The following is a 10,355-nucleotide window of genomic DNA, read 5'->3' as shown; positions in this document are numbered from 1 at the left end:
ACCTCTATGATGAAAACTTTAAAAACCTGAAAAAGAAAATCAAAATAGAACACACAAAGTGGCAAAAACTCCCATGCTCCTGCATTGGAAAGATCAACATCATGAAAATGGCAATACTTCCCAAGGCTATCTACAAATTCAATGCAATACCTATCAATAGCCCAAATTCATTCTTCAAGGAATAGAAGAGACAATCCAAAAATTCATATGGAACAATAAAAGACCAAGGATAGCATAAAAGATCATTAACAGAAAGAAAAGTGCTGGAGGAATATCAATACCAAATTTCAAACTCTACTACAACACCATTGTAATCAAAACAACTTGGTAATGGCACAAGAACAGACCTCAGGACCAATGGAATAGAATTGAACCTACAGATATATATCTATCTAATCTTCGATAAGGAAGCTAAATAATTAGAATGGAAGAAGGACAGCCTCTTCAGTAAATGGTGCTGGCAAAATTGGTTAATCACTTGTAGAAAACTAAAGCTAGACTCTTATAAATCACCCTGCACAAGAATCAACTCCAAATGGATGAAAGACCCCGGAGTCAAAGCAGACACTCTGGAAACATTACAGGTCTCCTTGGCACAGGCCAAAATTTTCTTAAATAGAGACCCAGAAACACAACAAATCAAAGAAAATTTGGACAAAAGGGATTGCATGAAATTGCAGAAGTTCTGCAAGGCAAAGAACATAGCTATGAAGATCGATAGAAAGCCCACGGATTGGGAGATGATCTTCAGTAGCCATACAATGGACAAAGGTCTCATATCTAAAATATACCTGGAACTCAAAATATTAAATCCCCCACCAACAAATCCTCAGAGAAACAACTGCCAAATAAATAAGTGGCCTAAAGACTTAAAGAGAAACTTCTCTAAAGAAGAAAGAAGGATGGCCAATAGACACATGAAGAAATGCTCAACCTCCCTAGCCATAAAAGAAATGCAAATCCATACAACATTGAGATACCACCTCAGCCCAGTTAGAATAGCTATAATCAAGAACTCTAATAACAACAGATACTGGAGGAGATGGGGTCAGAAGGGAATCTTACTGCATAGTTGGTGGGAGGTTCCTCAAAAAGACTCCAGATAGAGCTCCCCTATTTCCCAGCAATCCCACTTTTGGGCATTTACCCAAATGATCACAAACAAGATCATACTAAAGCTACCAGCACAACTATTTTTATTGCAACATTATTTACCATAGGTAAGTTATGGAACCAACCCAAATGGCCCTCATTATATGAATGGATGTAGAAAATGTGGTATATATACCCAATGCAATTCTATGCCTCTATCAGAAATAATGTAATTGCCACATTTGTTAGGAAATGGAAAGACTTGGAAAAAATTAAGTGAAGTAAGCCAGGCCCCAAAATATAGGTCCTATGATTTCCCTTATTTGCAATAACTAGTGTATTTTTGAGACAAGCAGAAAAGGTAAGATAAGTTCATGTTAGGTGAAATGAACCCCAAGATAAGTATTGAAATGTTTTTTTTTCTTTCTTGCAATTGTTTCTAACATATTTATAAGATTATTTCTTTGTTGCTTTGTATGTCCCTCCCCCATGGTATAACCCCTGCTTCCATTTTATTTGATATTGGAATAATTTGTGAAGGGAATGGGCAAAACCAACCTTTAAATAGGGATACGTCGGACCCATTGCAACAATGAGCTATACAAGTCATTATGTCCAATAACGAACTTTACAACTTTTGCCAGGGGCAGGGTGTTGGGGGCTTGGAGAGGGGAGATCGGAAAGGATGAGAAGTGGAAACAGGAGGAGGCAACAACGCTTGATAAGAAATTTACTCATTACCTTACCCATGTAATTGTAACCCCTCTGTATGGCATTTTGCGAAAAAAAATTTAAAAAACGTTTGGCAGAATAATGTCAAAAAGGTTTTGACAGAATAATCATTAGTGTATCACCTAGAATCTGGATATGGTTAGTAACTCTAGAGGATTTTCTCATACTTTCAGAATTTTTGTAAACATACATAATAAGTCAAATGAGGTGTTTTATACCTATAATCCTAGCTACTCTGAAAATGGAAATGTCAACAGTTGCAGTTCAAGGTCAAGCTACAAGAGACCTCCAGCTCAATCAATAAAAGCTGGGTTTGACAATGTGTGGCTGTCATCCTACATATGTTGGACATAAAACTAGGAAGTTCACTATCCAGGTAGCCTAGGAATAAACAAATACATGATTCTATCTCAAACACACACAAAGCAAAAATTGCTGGATATGGCATGGTTCAAGTGATCAGATGCCTGCCTGGCAAATCCAAGGCTCTGAATTTGAATCCAAGTACTTACGTCAAAATATTAAAAATAAATAATATGAATTAATTCTCTAAATCACTTCTCAGTGCAATTATCTTATGTATACTTCCAATAATCTTTTAGTGATGGCAGAGAATTGATTAAACCAGATCAATATGATAGGTGAAATGAACCCAAGAATAAGTATTGAAATGTTTTATTTTCTTGCTTACAATTGTTTCTAACATATTTATAAGATTATTTCTTTGTACTGGGAATGCCTAGCTTCTTCATGGCTGACAGGCTGGTGTGCTCATGTGGACCCATTCACCAATTATGCCTGCTATGCCCCGAGTTCAGATCCCAGCCCTGCCAAAAGATTCATCTTGATGTCAGAAGTAAATCGTTGCCCTGTCTTCCTTTCCTGTGCAACTGCTTGGTGTCAGTTAGGATGGAGAATGCATGGGCCACCCTGTGGTCATGGGAATAAGTTGTTATACATGTCAGCCGAGTTATACATGTCATCATACACTCAAGAAAATACACAATACATCCATGAATAGCATACAAAATAAAGACCACAACTACACTTAATATACGATGCAGTCCACACACGGATGTGAATATATATCCCATGTTTCAATGATGCATTGAGGACTATTTTGGCCTCCCTGGGGCTCAATTTCAGTTCCTGGGAACAGCCCAGCTCCTTACTAGCTCACAGTCTGGTGTGATCACTTGGACCCAATGGGCAGTTGGGCTTCCTAGGACTCGAGTTCAAATCCCAGCACTGCCCAAATTCACCCTGATGTGAGAAGCCAGTCATTGCACTTGTTTTCATGTGCTGTGCAAATTCTGGGTCTCAGCTAGGATAGAGAAGGTATAGGCAACTCTACATTCATGGGAATAGGTTGTCATCCAGTTCACCACAGTTATATCTGTCAACCTATACTTAAGAAAATATACAATACATCAATGTCTAAGACACAAAATAAAGAGAATGAGTACACCAAATGCAAGATGTCGCCCTCTCATGTTTGGAAATATAGATCCTTTGTTTAATTATGAATTTATGACTTTATTGGCCCCCACCAGGACTACATCACAGGTCCCAGGAATGGCCTACCTCCTTAGTGGTTCACAGGCTGGTGTGCTCACCATGACCCATTCACCAGTTGGGCCTGCTAGGCCTTGAATTCAAATTCTAGCATTGCCAAAAGATTCATTCTAATGTGAAAAGCCTAAGGTTGCTCATGTTTTCCTGTTCTGTGAATGTCTTGACTCTCATTGAGGATGGAAAATGCTATATAAGCAAATCAGTAGCCATTGGAATAGGTTGTCATCCATGTAAACACAGTTATATCTGTCACCATATTCAATAAAATGCACAATACATCCATGAATAAGATAAATAAAAAATGAATAAAAAGTGTAACTACACTGAATGCAAGATGCATACCACACCTGTAGGTAAAGAGAGATCCTATGTTTAAAAAAGGTGGGCTTGCTATTTTGTCCAGTGCTGGGGCTTCAAATCAGGCCCTAAACCAGGCCTGACATTCTAGTCTTCAAGGATGGTGATCTTCCCCTTCCCCCTCAGTGCAACAGAGCTATCCAAACCTGAATTCATATCCCAGCGCTCACAAATGATCCATCCTGATGTCAGAAGCCACTTGTTGCACACCTTTTCCTCTCCTGTGAAAGTCCTGAGTCTCAACCAAGAAGAGGAATTCATAAGCAACCCTATAACCATAGGAACAGGTTGTCATCCATGTCAGCAAAGTTATACCTGTCCCCATATTTAGTAAAATACAGAATACCTCCATGAATAGAGATAAAATAAGAAGAAGTTCACCGAACACAAGATGCTGAACAAACATGTATGTCAATATAGATCGTATGTTTAAATTATGAATTCATGACTATAGTGGACCACCCTGGCAATCAATGTCAGATCCTGGGAATGGCCTAGCTCGTTAGTTGCTCACAGGTTAGTGTGTTCACCTTGACTTATTGGCCTCTTGGTCCTACTAGGACCTGAGTTAAGATCTCAGCACTACCAACAAGTGGATCATGGAGTAAGAAGCCAAGTGTGAAACTTATTTTCCTTTTCTCTGAATATCCTGGGTGATCCTGAGAATCCTGGCATGATGGACAACATTTCTATAAATCTAGATGCTCTGTGATAGGATGTCATCAATGTAATAAATTTAAGATGTTTCATCTTAGTACAATCAATGGTAAATAAATGAATAAAATAAAAAATACAAGAACAACCACACCAAACATGTATGGACTAAACATCTATAGGTAAGTATAAATCCTGTCTTTACAATGTATATAAATAGTATGTTTCCAGAGCTAGGGCTTGAATACAGGACTAGTGAACAGGCCTAACTTTCTTATCTTCAAATATGGTGATCTTCCCCTTCATCCACATTGCTCCAGATTTACCCAGATCCTGAGTTCAAATCCAAATCCTGGAAGAATAAACAGCGTGAATTGCAAGCCAGGGAGCTAAATTTTTTTATTTTACTTTTCTCAATATGGCTGCTGATCTCAGGTCGTGGCAACTCTGCCTCAGCTTTGATCACCCTAGTCTGGGTTGCAGCCACTAGATCTACAGCTCCACCTGGGAACCTAGACACTCAGGCCTTGCAAGGAAAGCAATGCACAGAAAAAATATGGCCATTTTATGTTTTCTTCCTTTGCATGGTGACCCTCATGGGTCTGAATGACACTGTTGCAAAGGGTACTTCATCTTGCATTGCTGAAGGCTGCCAGACTATCAGGGATGCCATAGGCCCACGTGGCAACATAGGCTCTGATTTCGAATCCCTGTCCTGACACCAACCAATGGCAGGAGCTACTAAGAAAATGGTTCCCATCCATAGGATTAACAATGGAATGTTGTCAATGTCACGGTTGAATGAATTGATCATGAATGATTCTCCTATAAAATTAGACAGCATCATTTCAGGAGGTTGATGCATTTTATTTAATATTTATGAAGCATTGAAAGAATATTATTACGTAAAGGAAGCAATAATTTCAGGACACTGATTTCATTAATAGTTTAAGGATGAAAACAATTAATTACATTACATTAATTACATGGAGGCATAATTAATACCCAGGGATTGGAAGGAATGTAGTCTATATAACTGAATACTGTATAGACTTCTCTGACACTCTATAAAGATATATATTTATTAGCGTACTGCCATCTGCATGTCAATCTTCTCTTATTTTGGTCACCCCTGGGGCATGATCTGAAGTCCTGGGAACAACCTGTCAGCTCAATTTGCCCCAGGATGGCATGCTAACACTCACACATTCATGAATTGGGCCTTGTAGGCTTGGAGGTCTTGAGTTCAGATGCCAGCACTCCCAAAAATGAATCATGTAGTAAGAAGATGATGTGACAAGATTTCCTGTTCTGTGAAAGTCCTGGGTGTCAGGTATGAAATGGAATACATATGCAGACCTATATCCTGTGTAATCAATGTGATCAATGTTTTATGTTCCATAATAGTCAATAAAATAAATGGTCAATACATGAATTAAACAACAAAATAAAATAAATACACTGAATGCAATATGGAGTCAACATATGTATATAAATATAAATCATATATTTAAATTGTACATGAATAGATAGGATGTTTTCTAGTGTTGGAGATCTATTTTAGGCATAAGGAACAGACCTGAATTTCTTGACTTTAAGTAGGCCAGCTTCCCATTCCCACACAGTGCAACAGAGTTACCAAGACATTGAGTTTCAATCCCAGTCCTGGCAGAAAAATGGTACCTTTGCAGTATGTGAGGCCCAATTCTTAAGCATTTCATTATGCCTCCATTTTATGAATGTGATTGTTTAACTGCTTAATAAAGAATTAACAAAAATCGATCAGTATCCTATAATATAATTGAGTATAATTTTATCCTAGAATCATTCAAGAACTGCCCAACATGACATATATCACATTCCATTGGTATTCCTATGGATAGAAATGAGTTCCTTAGGATCTCCAGCCATTTGGAGGTGGCAGGACCAGGATTCCAACTGTGAGCTCCAGCTCCCACCACTTCAACCTGGGGATAGGGTACTCACCGGGCTGTCCAAGAATATCAGCAAGACCAATGATTAGACAGGCACCAGTGGCTCTCAGCAGTCCTCCTTGATACTTACAAGGCTGTGATGGGAGGATCATGGTCAAAGTCATCCTAGTCAGGAAAGTCCTTGAGACCTCTGTCCAACTTCAGTGCCAACAAAGCCAGAAGCCCAGGGCTCCAGTGTGGAGGGCGAGCCTTGAGCAAAAGCAGTGTACAGACTGTGCCCAGATCCTGAGTTCAAGGTCCGGGTCTGGCAACAAACAGACATACAGAACAATCTGTGCAGCCATCCAGCTAAAGCAGGTCACCATCTCATCTCCAACTGAATTAGACATTGTTCCTTGGGAAAAGATCCGGGGGAGCTGCTATCTTCTTGACTCCGCCCATGCTGCTCGCATCACAGAATTCTGGCCACACCCCCATTCTTTCATGGTTATTTCTGACCAATGGGATACAAGAATGGTGATCACGCCCACATTCCATGCTGCCTAGTAGCACCTGGGATTCCCTCTGTTAGTTTACAACACTACCAGCAGTTGAGGAAAGTAGAGGTGGCTGAGTGGTGAGGAAGAGACTCAAGCAACTTTGGACTATAGTAGGAAATTGAGATGCCTGCCCGCACCCTCGCTCCCTCCTCACCTTTCCAAGTTGCAGGATTTCAAACCTCAGGCAATGGTGCACTGCCAGCCTGCCTAAAGCCCTTACCTGGTCCCTGGTCTTGGTTCTCTGTTCTTGGCCCATGTGTTTGCAATGCCGCTGCCATTGCTGCTTGCCCCACCTGGAGCAGCCCCCAGCAGCTTTTCTCAGCAGCACAGGTGAGTGGCTGCCCCCAAATCACCACTACCTGGGCTCAGACACCCCTCTGGGGGCACCATGATCCCATGCTTGTTTCCTCATCCTGGCTCTGCGGAGCCACCTTTCTGTCTTGGGCATTTCTGAAATAGAAACTCAATATATGCTTTATTTGGACTGGATCGAGGTCCTCCTATCTGGGACAGGTATGCTCCACCAGGCCTGGTCCTCTGTAGTTGGGATAGTAAACATGTAGCCCCATACTCAGTCATCGATTTAGATGGATTATCCCAAACTTTAAGTCCACAGCAGCCGATTCTTGACCACAGGTGAAGCTCTGGGTAGGGCCACAACCATCAGACCTCATTTTCCTCACAGGACAGTTTTGAGGAAAAAAGGGATTTATAGAGAGGGAATCTCTGGAGCATGGCTTGGCATGGTGGGAGTGGCATTCAGAGAAGGTTCTCTGCAATTCTGTGAGCAAATGACAGGAAGATACCCACAAAGAGCACAGGTGGGGCCAGTTATTAATCATGCAACAGCTGAGGATTTTGAAAAAAAAGCATGGCTCTTTTAAATCATTACCCTATACCCATGAGGAAGGGGATCCTTCACTGTGTTGAATTTTGCATCTGGGGAAACCGAAGCACAGAGAAGTCAGGTGACCTCCTTATGATTTCAACTTCACAGGACGCTCGGACTTCACTACCATGCTCCCTAGGACAATGGGTGCTATTCAATACCACTTCTTGTAGTAGGAAGTCTACTTCTTGTCAGTTGTGGGGTTTGAACCCTAGGCATGGGCACTGATCTTGAGCTCCTCAGCAAAAGGCTAGTGCTCTATCACTTGAGCCCACAGCACCACTTCTGGTTTTCTGGTGGTTCTTTGGAAATAAAAGTCTCAAAGACGTTCCTGCGGGAGCTGGCTATGAACCATGATCCTCATATGTCAACGTCCAGTGTAGTTAGGATTAGAGTTCTGAGCCACCGACACAACTTAATTTTAATTCTGACTTCTCTCTCTCTCTTTTACAAAAACTGGTTGAATAGGTGCTGGAGGAGGCGGTCCAGCATCCCCATGTGGCTGGAATCCAAGGTGACCCTCTCATTCTGGAGGTGGGCTGTGGGTCAGGAGCTGTCCCGCTCAGCCTGTTGAAACAGCTCCCTGAGGTAAGCCGCACTATTCCCTAGCTAGACCATGAAATTCATTGTCCATCCAGCCTTACTGGACTTATTGAATTGTATTGTTTTCTACATCATTTTCTATCACCTGACCAAACTTATGATACAGAGTTACGGAGTGAAAATGTAATGCCTTCTTAAGAAAGTCATTTAGGGCTCTGGGAATGTGGCTTCATGGTATGGTGATTGCCTAGCATGCATGAAACCCTGGGTTCAATTCCACAGTAACACAGAAAAAAGAAAAACACTAGAAGGAATGCTGTGCCTCAAGTGGAAGAGTGCTAGCCTTGAGAAAAAAAAAGCTCAGGAATAATTCCCTACCCCTGAGTTTAAGCCCCAGGACCGGCAAAACAATAAGTAAATGGAAAATAAAGAACCCATACTTGAAATATATAATTGCTACTTCCATACTGACACCTGATAATAGCCTCTAATTCATGTATTTTACTTAGGATACTGTGTTGAAAAAAGTTTTGTTCATTAAGTCACAGCAATTAATGCCAGGAATGTGCTTAGATGTCAGCTGAAGATTAATTCTGGAAATTCAAGGATACAAGGATTTTGGATCATCACTGCTAATCACAAAGTGAAAAGTAGTCTAAGTGTGATTTTGAAATCTTTTTGATCAGTTGTGACAGAAAATAAGGAGTAACTCCAGATGTAAGGGAAAAATGATAGTAAATAAGATATACCAGAAACTGGTCTAGAGAACCATTTTTGGTTATTGACGAACTAGTTGTCAACTAGGCTTTTGCTCATTGCCTTTATCATTCTAAATCTCTTAGGCTAGTTCTTATTCTCTGCGTGATAAATGTTTCTCCTTTTTTTTTACTTCTTTTTTCCTCTTTTTTCTTTTTTAAATTTTTTTATTTTTTTTTAATTTTAATTTTAATTTTTTGTGAACATACTGTACAGAGGGGTTACAATTACTGGACAAGATAATGAGTACATTTATCAATCATTGCAGCCTCCTCCATTGTTGACCTTTCACATCCCTTCCCATCCTCTCCCCAACCCTGAACCCGAACTCCTCCACTCCGCACCAAAGTTGTAAAGTTCGTTTTTGTCATGAAAACTTGTACTTCTCATAGTTGCATCGGGTCCAGCTGCATCCTTAAATGACTTGTTTTTCCACATCTCCTCCACAAATTATAACGACATCAAATATAATGAAAGCAGTGGTTGTACTGTGGGGGAGGGACATACAAAGCAGCAAAGATAAACTTATAAGTGAGTTAGAAACAAATGCATGAAAAAAACATTTAAATACATATCAAGGGTTCATTTTCCTAAGATCACATTATCTGACCTTTACTGCTTGACTCATACATATATTAGATATTGCAAATAAGGGAAATCATGAGACCTATGTTTCTTTGGGCTTGGCTTACTTCACTTAATACAATTTTTTCCAAGCCTTTCCATTTCCTAACAAATGGGACAATGTCATTCTTTCTGATGGAGGAATAGAATTCCATTGTGTATATATACCACATTTTCTTGATCCATTCATCTACTGAGGGGCATCTGGGTTGGTTCCATATCTTAGTTATAGTAAATAATGCTACAATAAACATAGTTGTACTGTTAGCTTTAGTATGGTCTTGTTTGTGAACATTTGGGTAAATGCCCAAAAGTGGGATTGCTGGGTCATAGCAGAGCTCTATGTGAAGTCTTCAGGAACCTCCATACTGCTTTACAAAGAGGTTGAACAAGTTTACACTCCCACCAACAATGAAGTAAGGTTCCCTTCTGTCCACATCCCCTCCAGCATCTGTTGTTGTTGGAGTTCTTGATTATAGCCATTCTAACTGGTGTGAGGTGGTATCTCAATGTTATTTTGATTTGCATTTCTTTTATGGCTAGGGAGGTTGAGCATTTCCTCATGTGCCTATTGGCCATCCTTCTTTCTTCTTCAGAGAAATTTCTTTTTAAATCTTTAGGCCACTTATTTATTGGGCAGTTGTTTCTTTGAGGATATGT

Source organism: Dipodomys merriami, unplaced genomic scaffold (assembly GCF_024711535.1).
Source record: "Dipodomys merriami isolate MVZ:Mamm:240054 unplaced genomic scaffold, mDipMer1.0.p SCAF_268, whole genome shotgun sequence".
Lineage (NCBI taxonomy): Eukaryota > Metazoa > Chordata > Mammalia > Rodentia > Heteromyidae > Dipodomys > Dipodomys merriami.
This window is presented reverse-complemented; position numbering follows the sequence as displayed.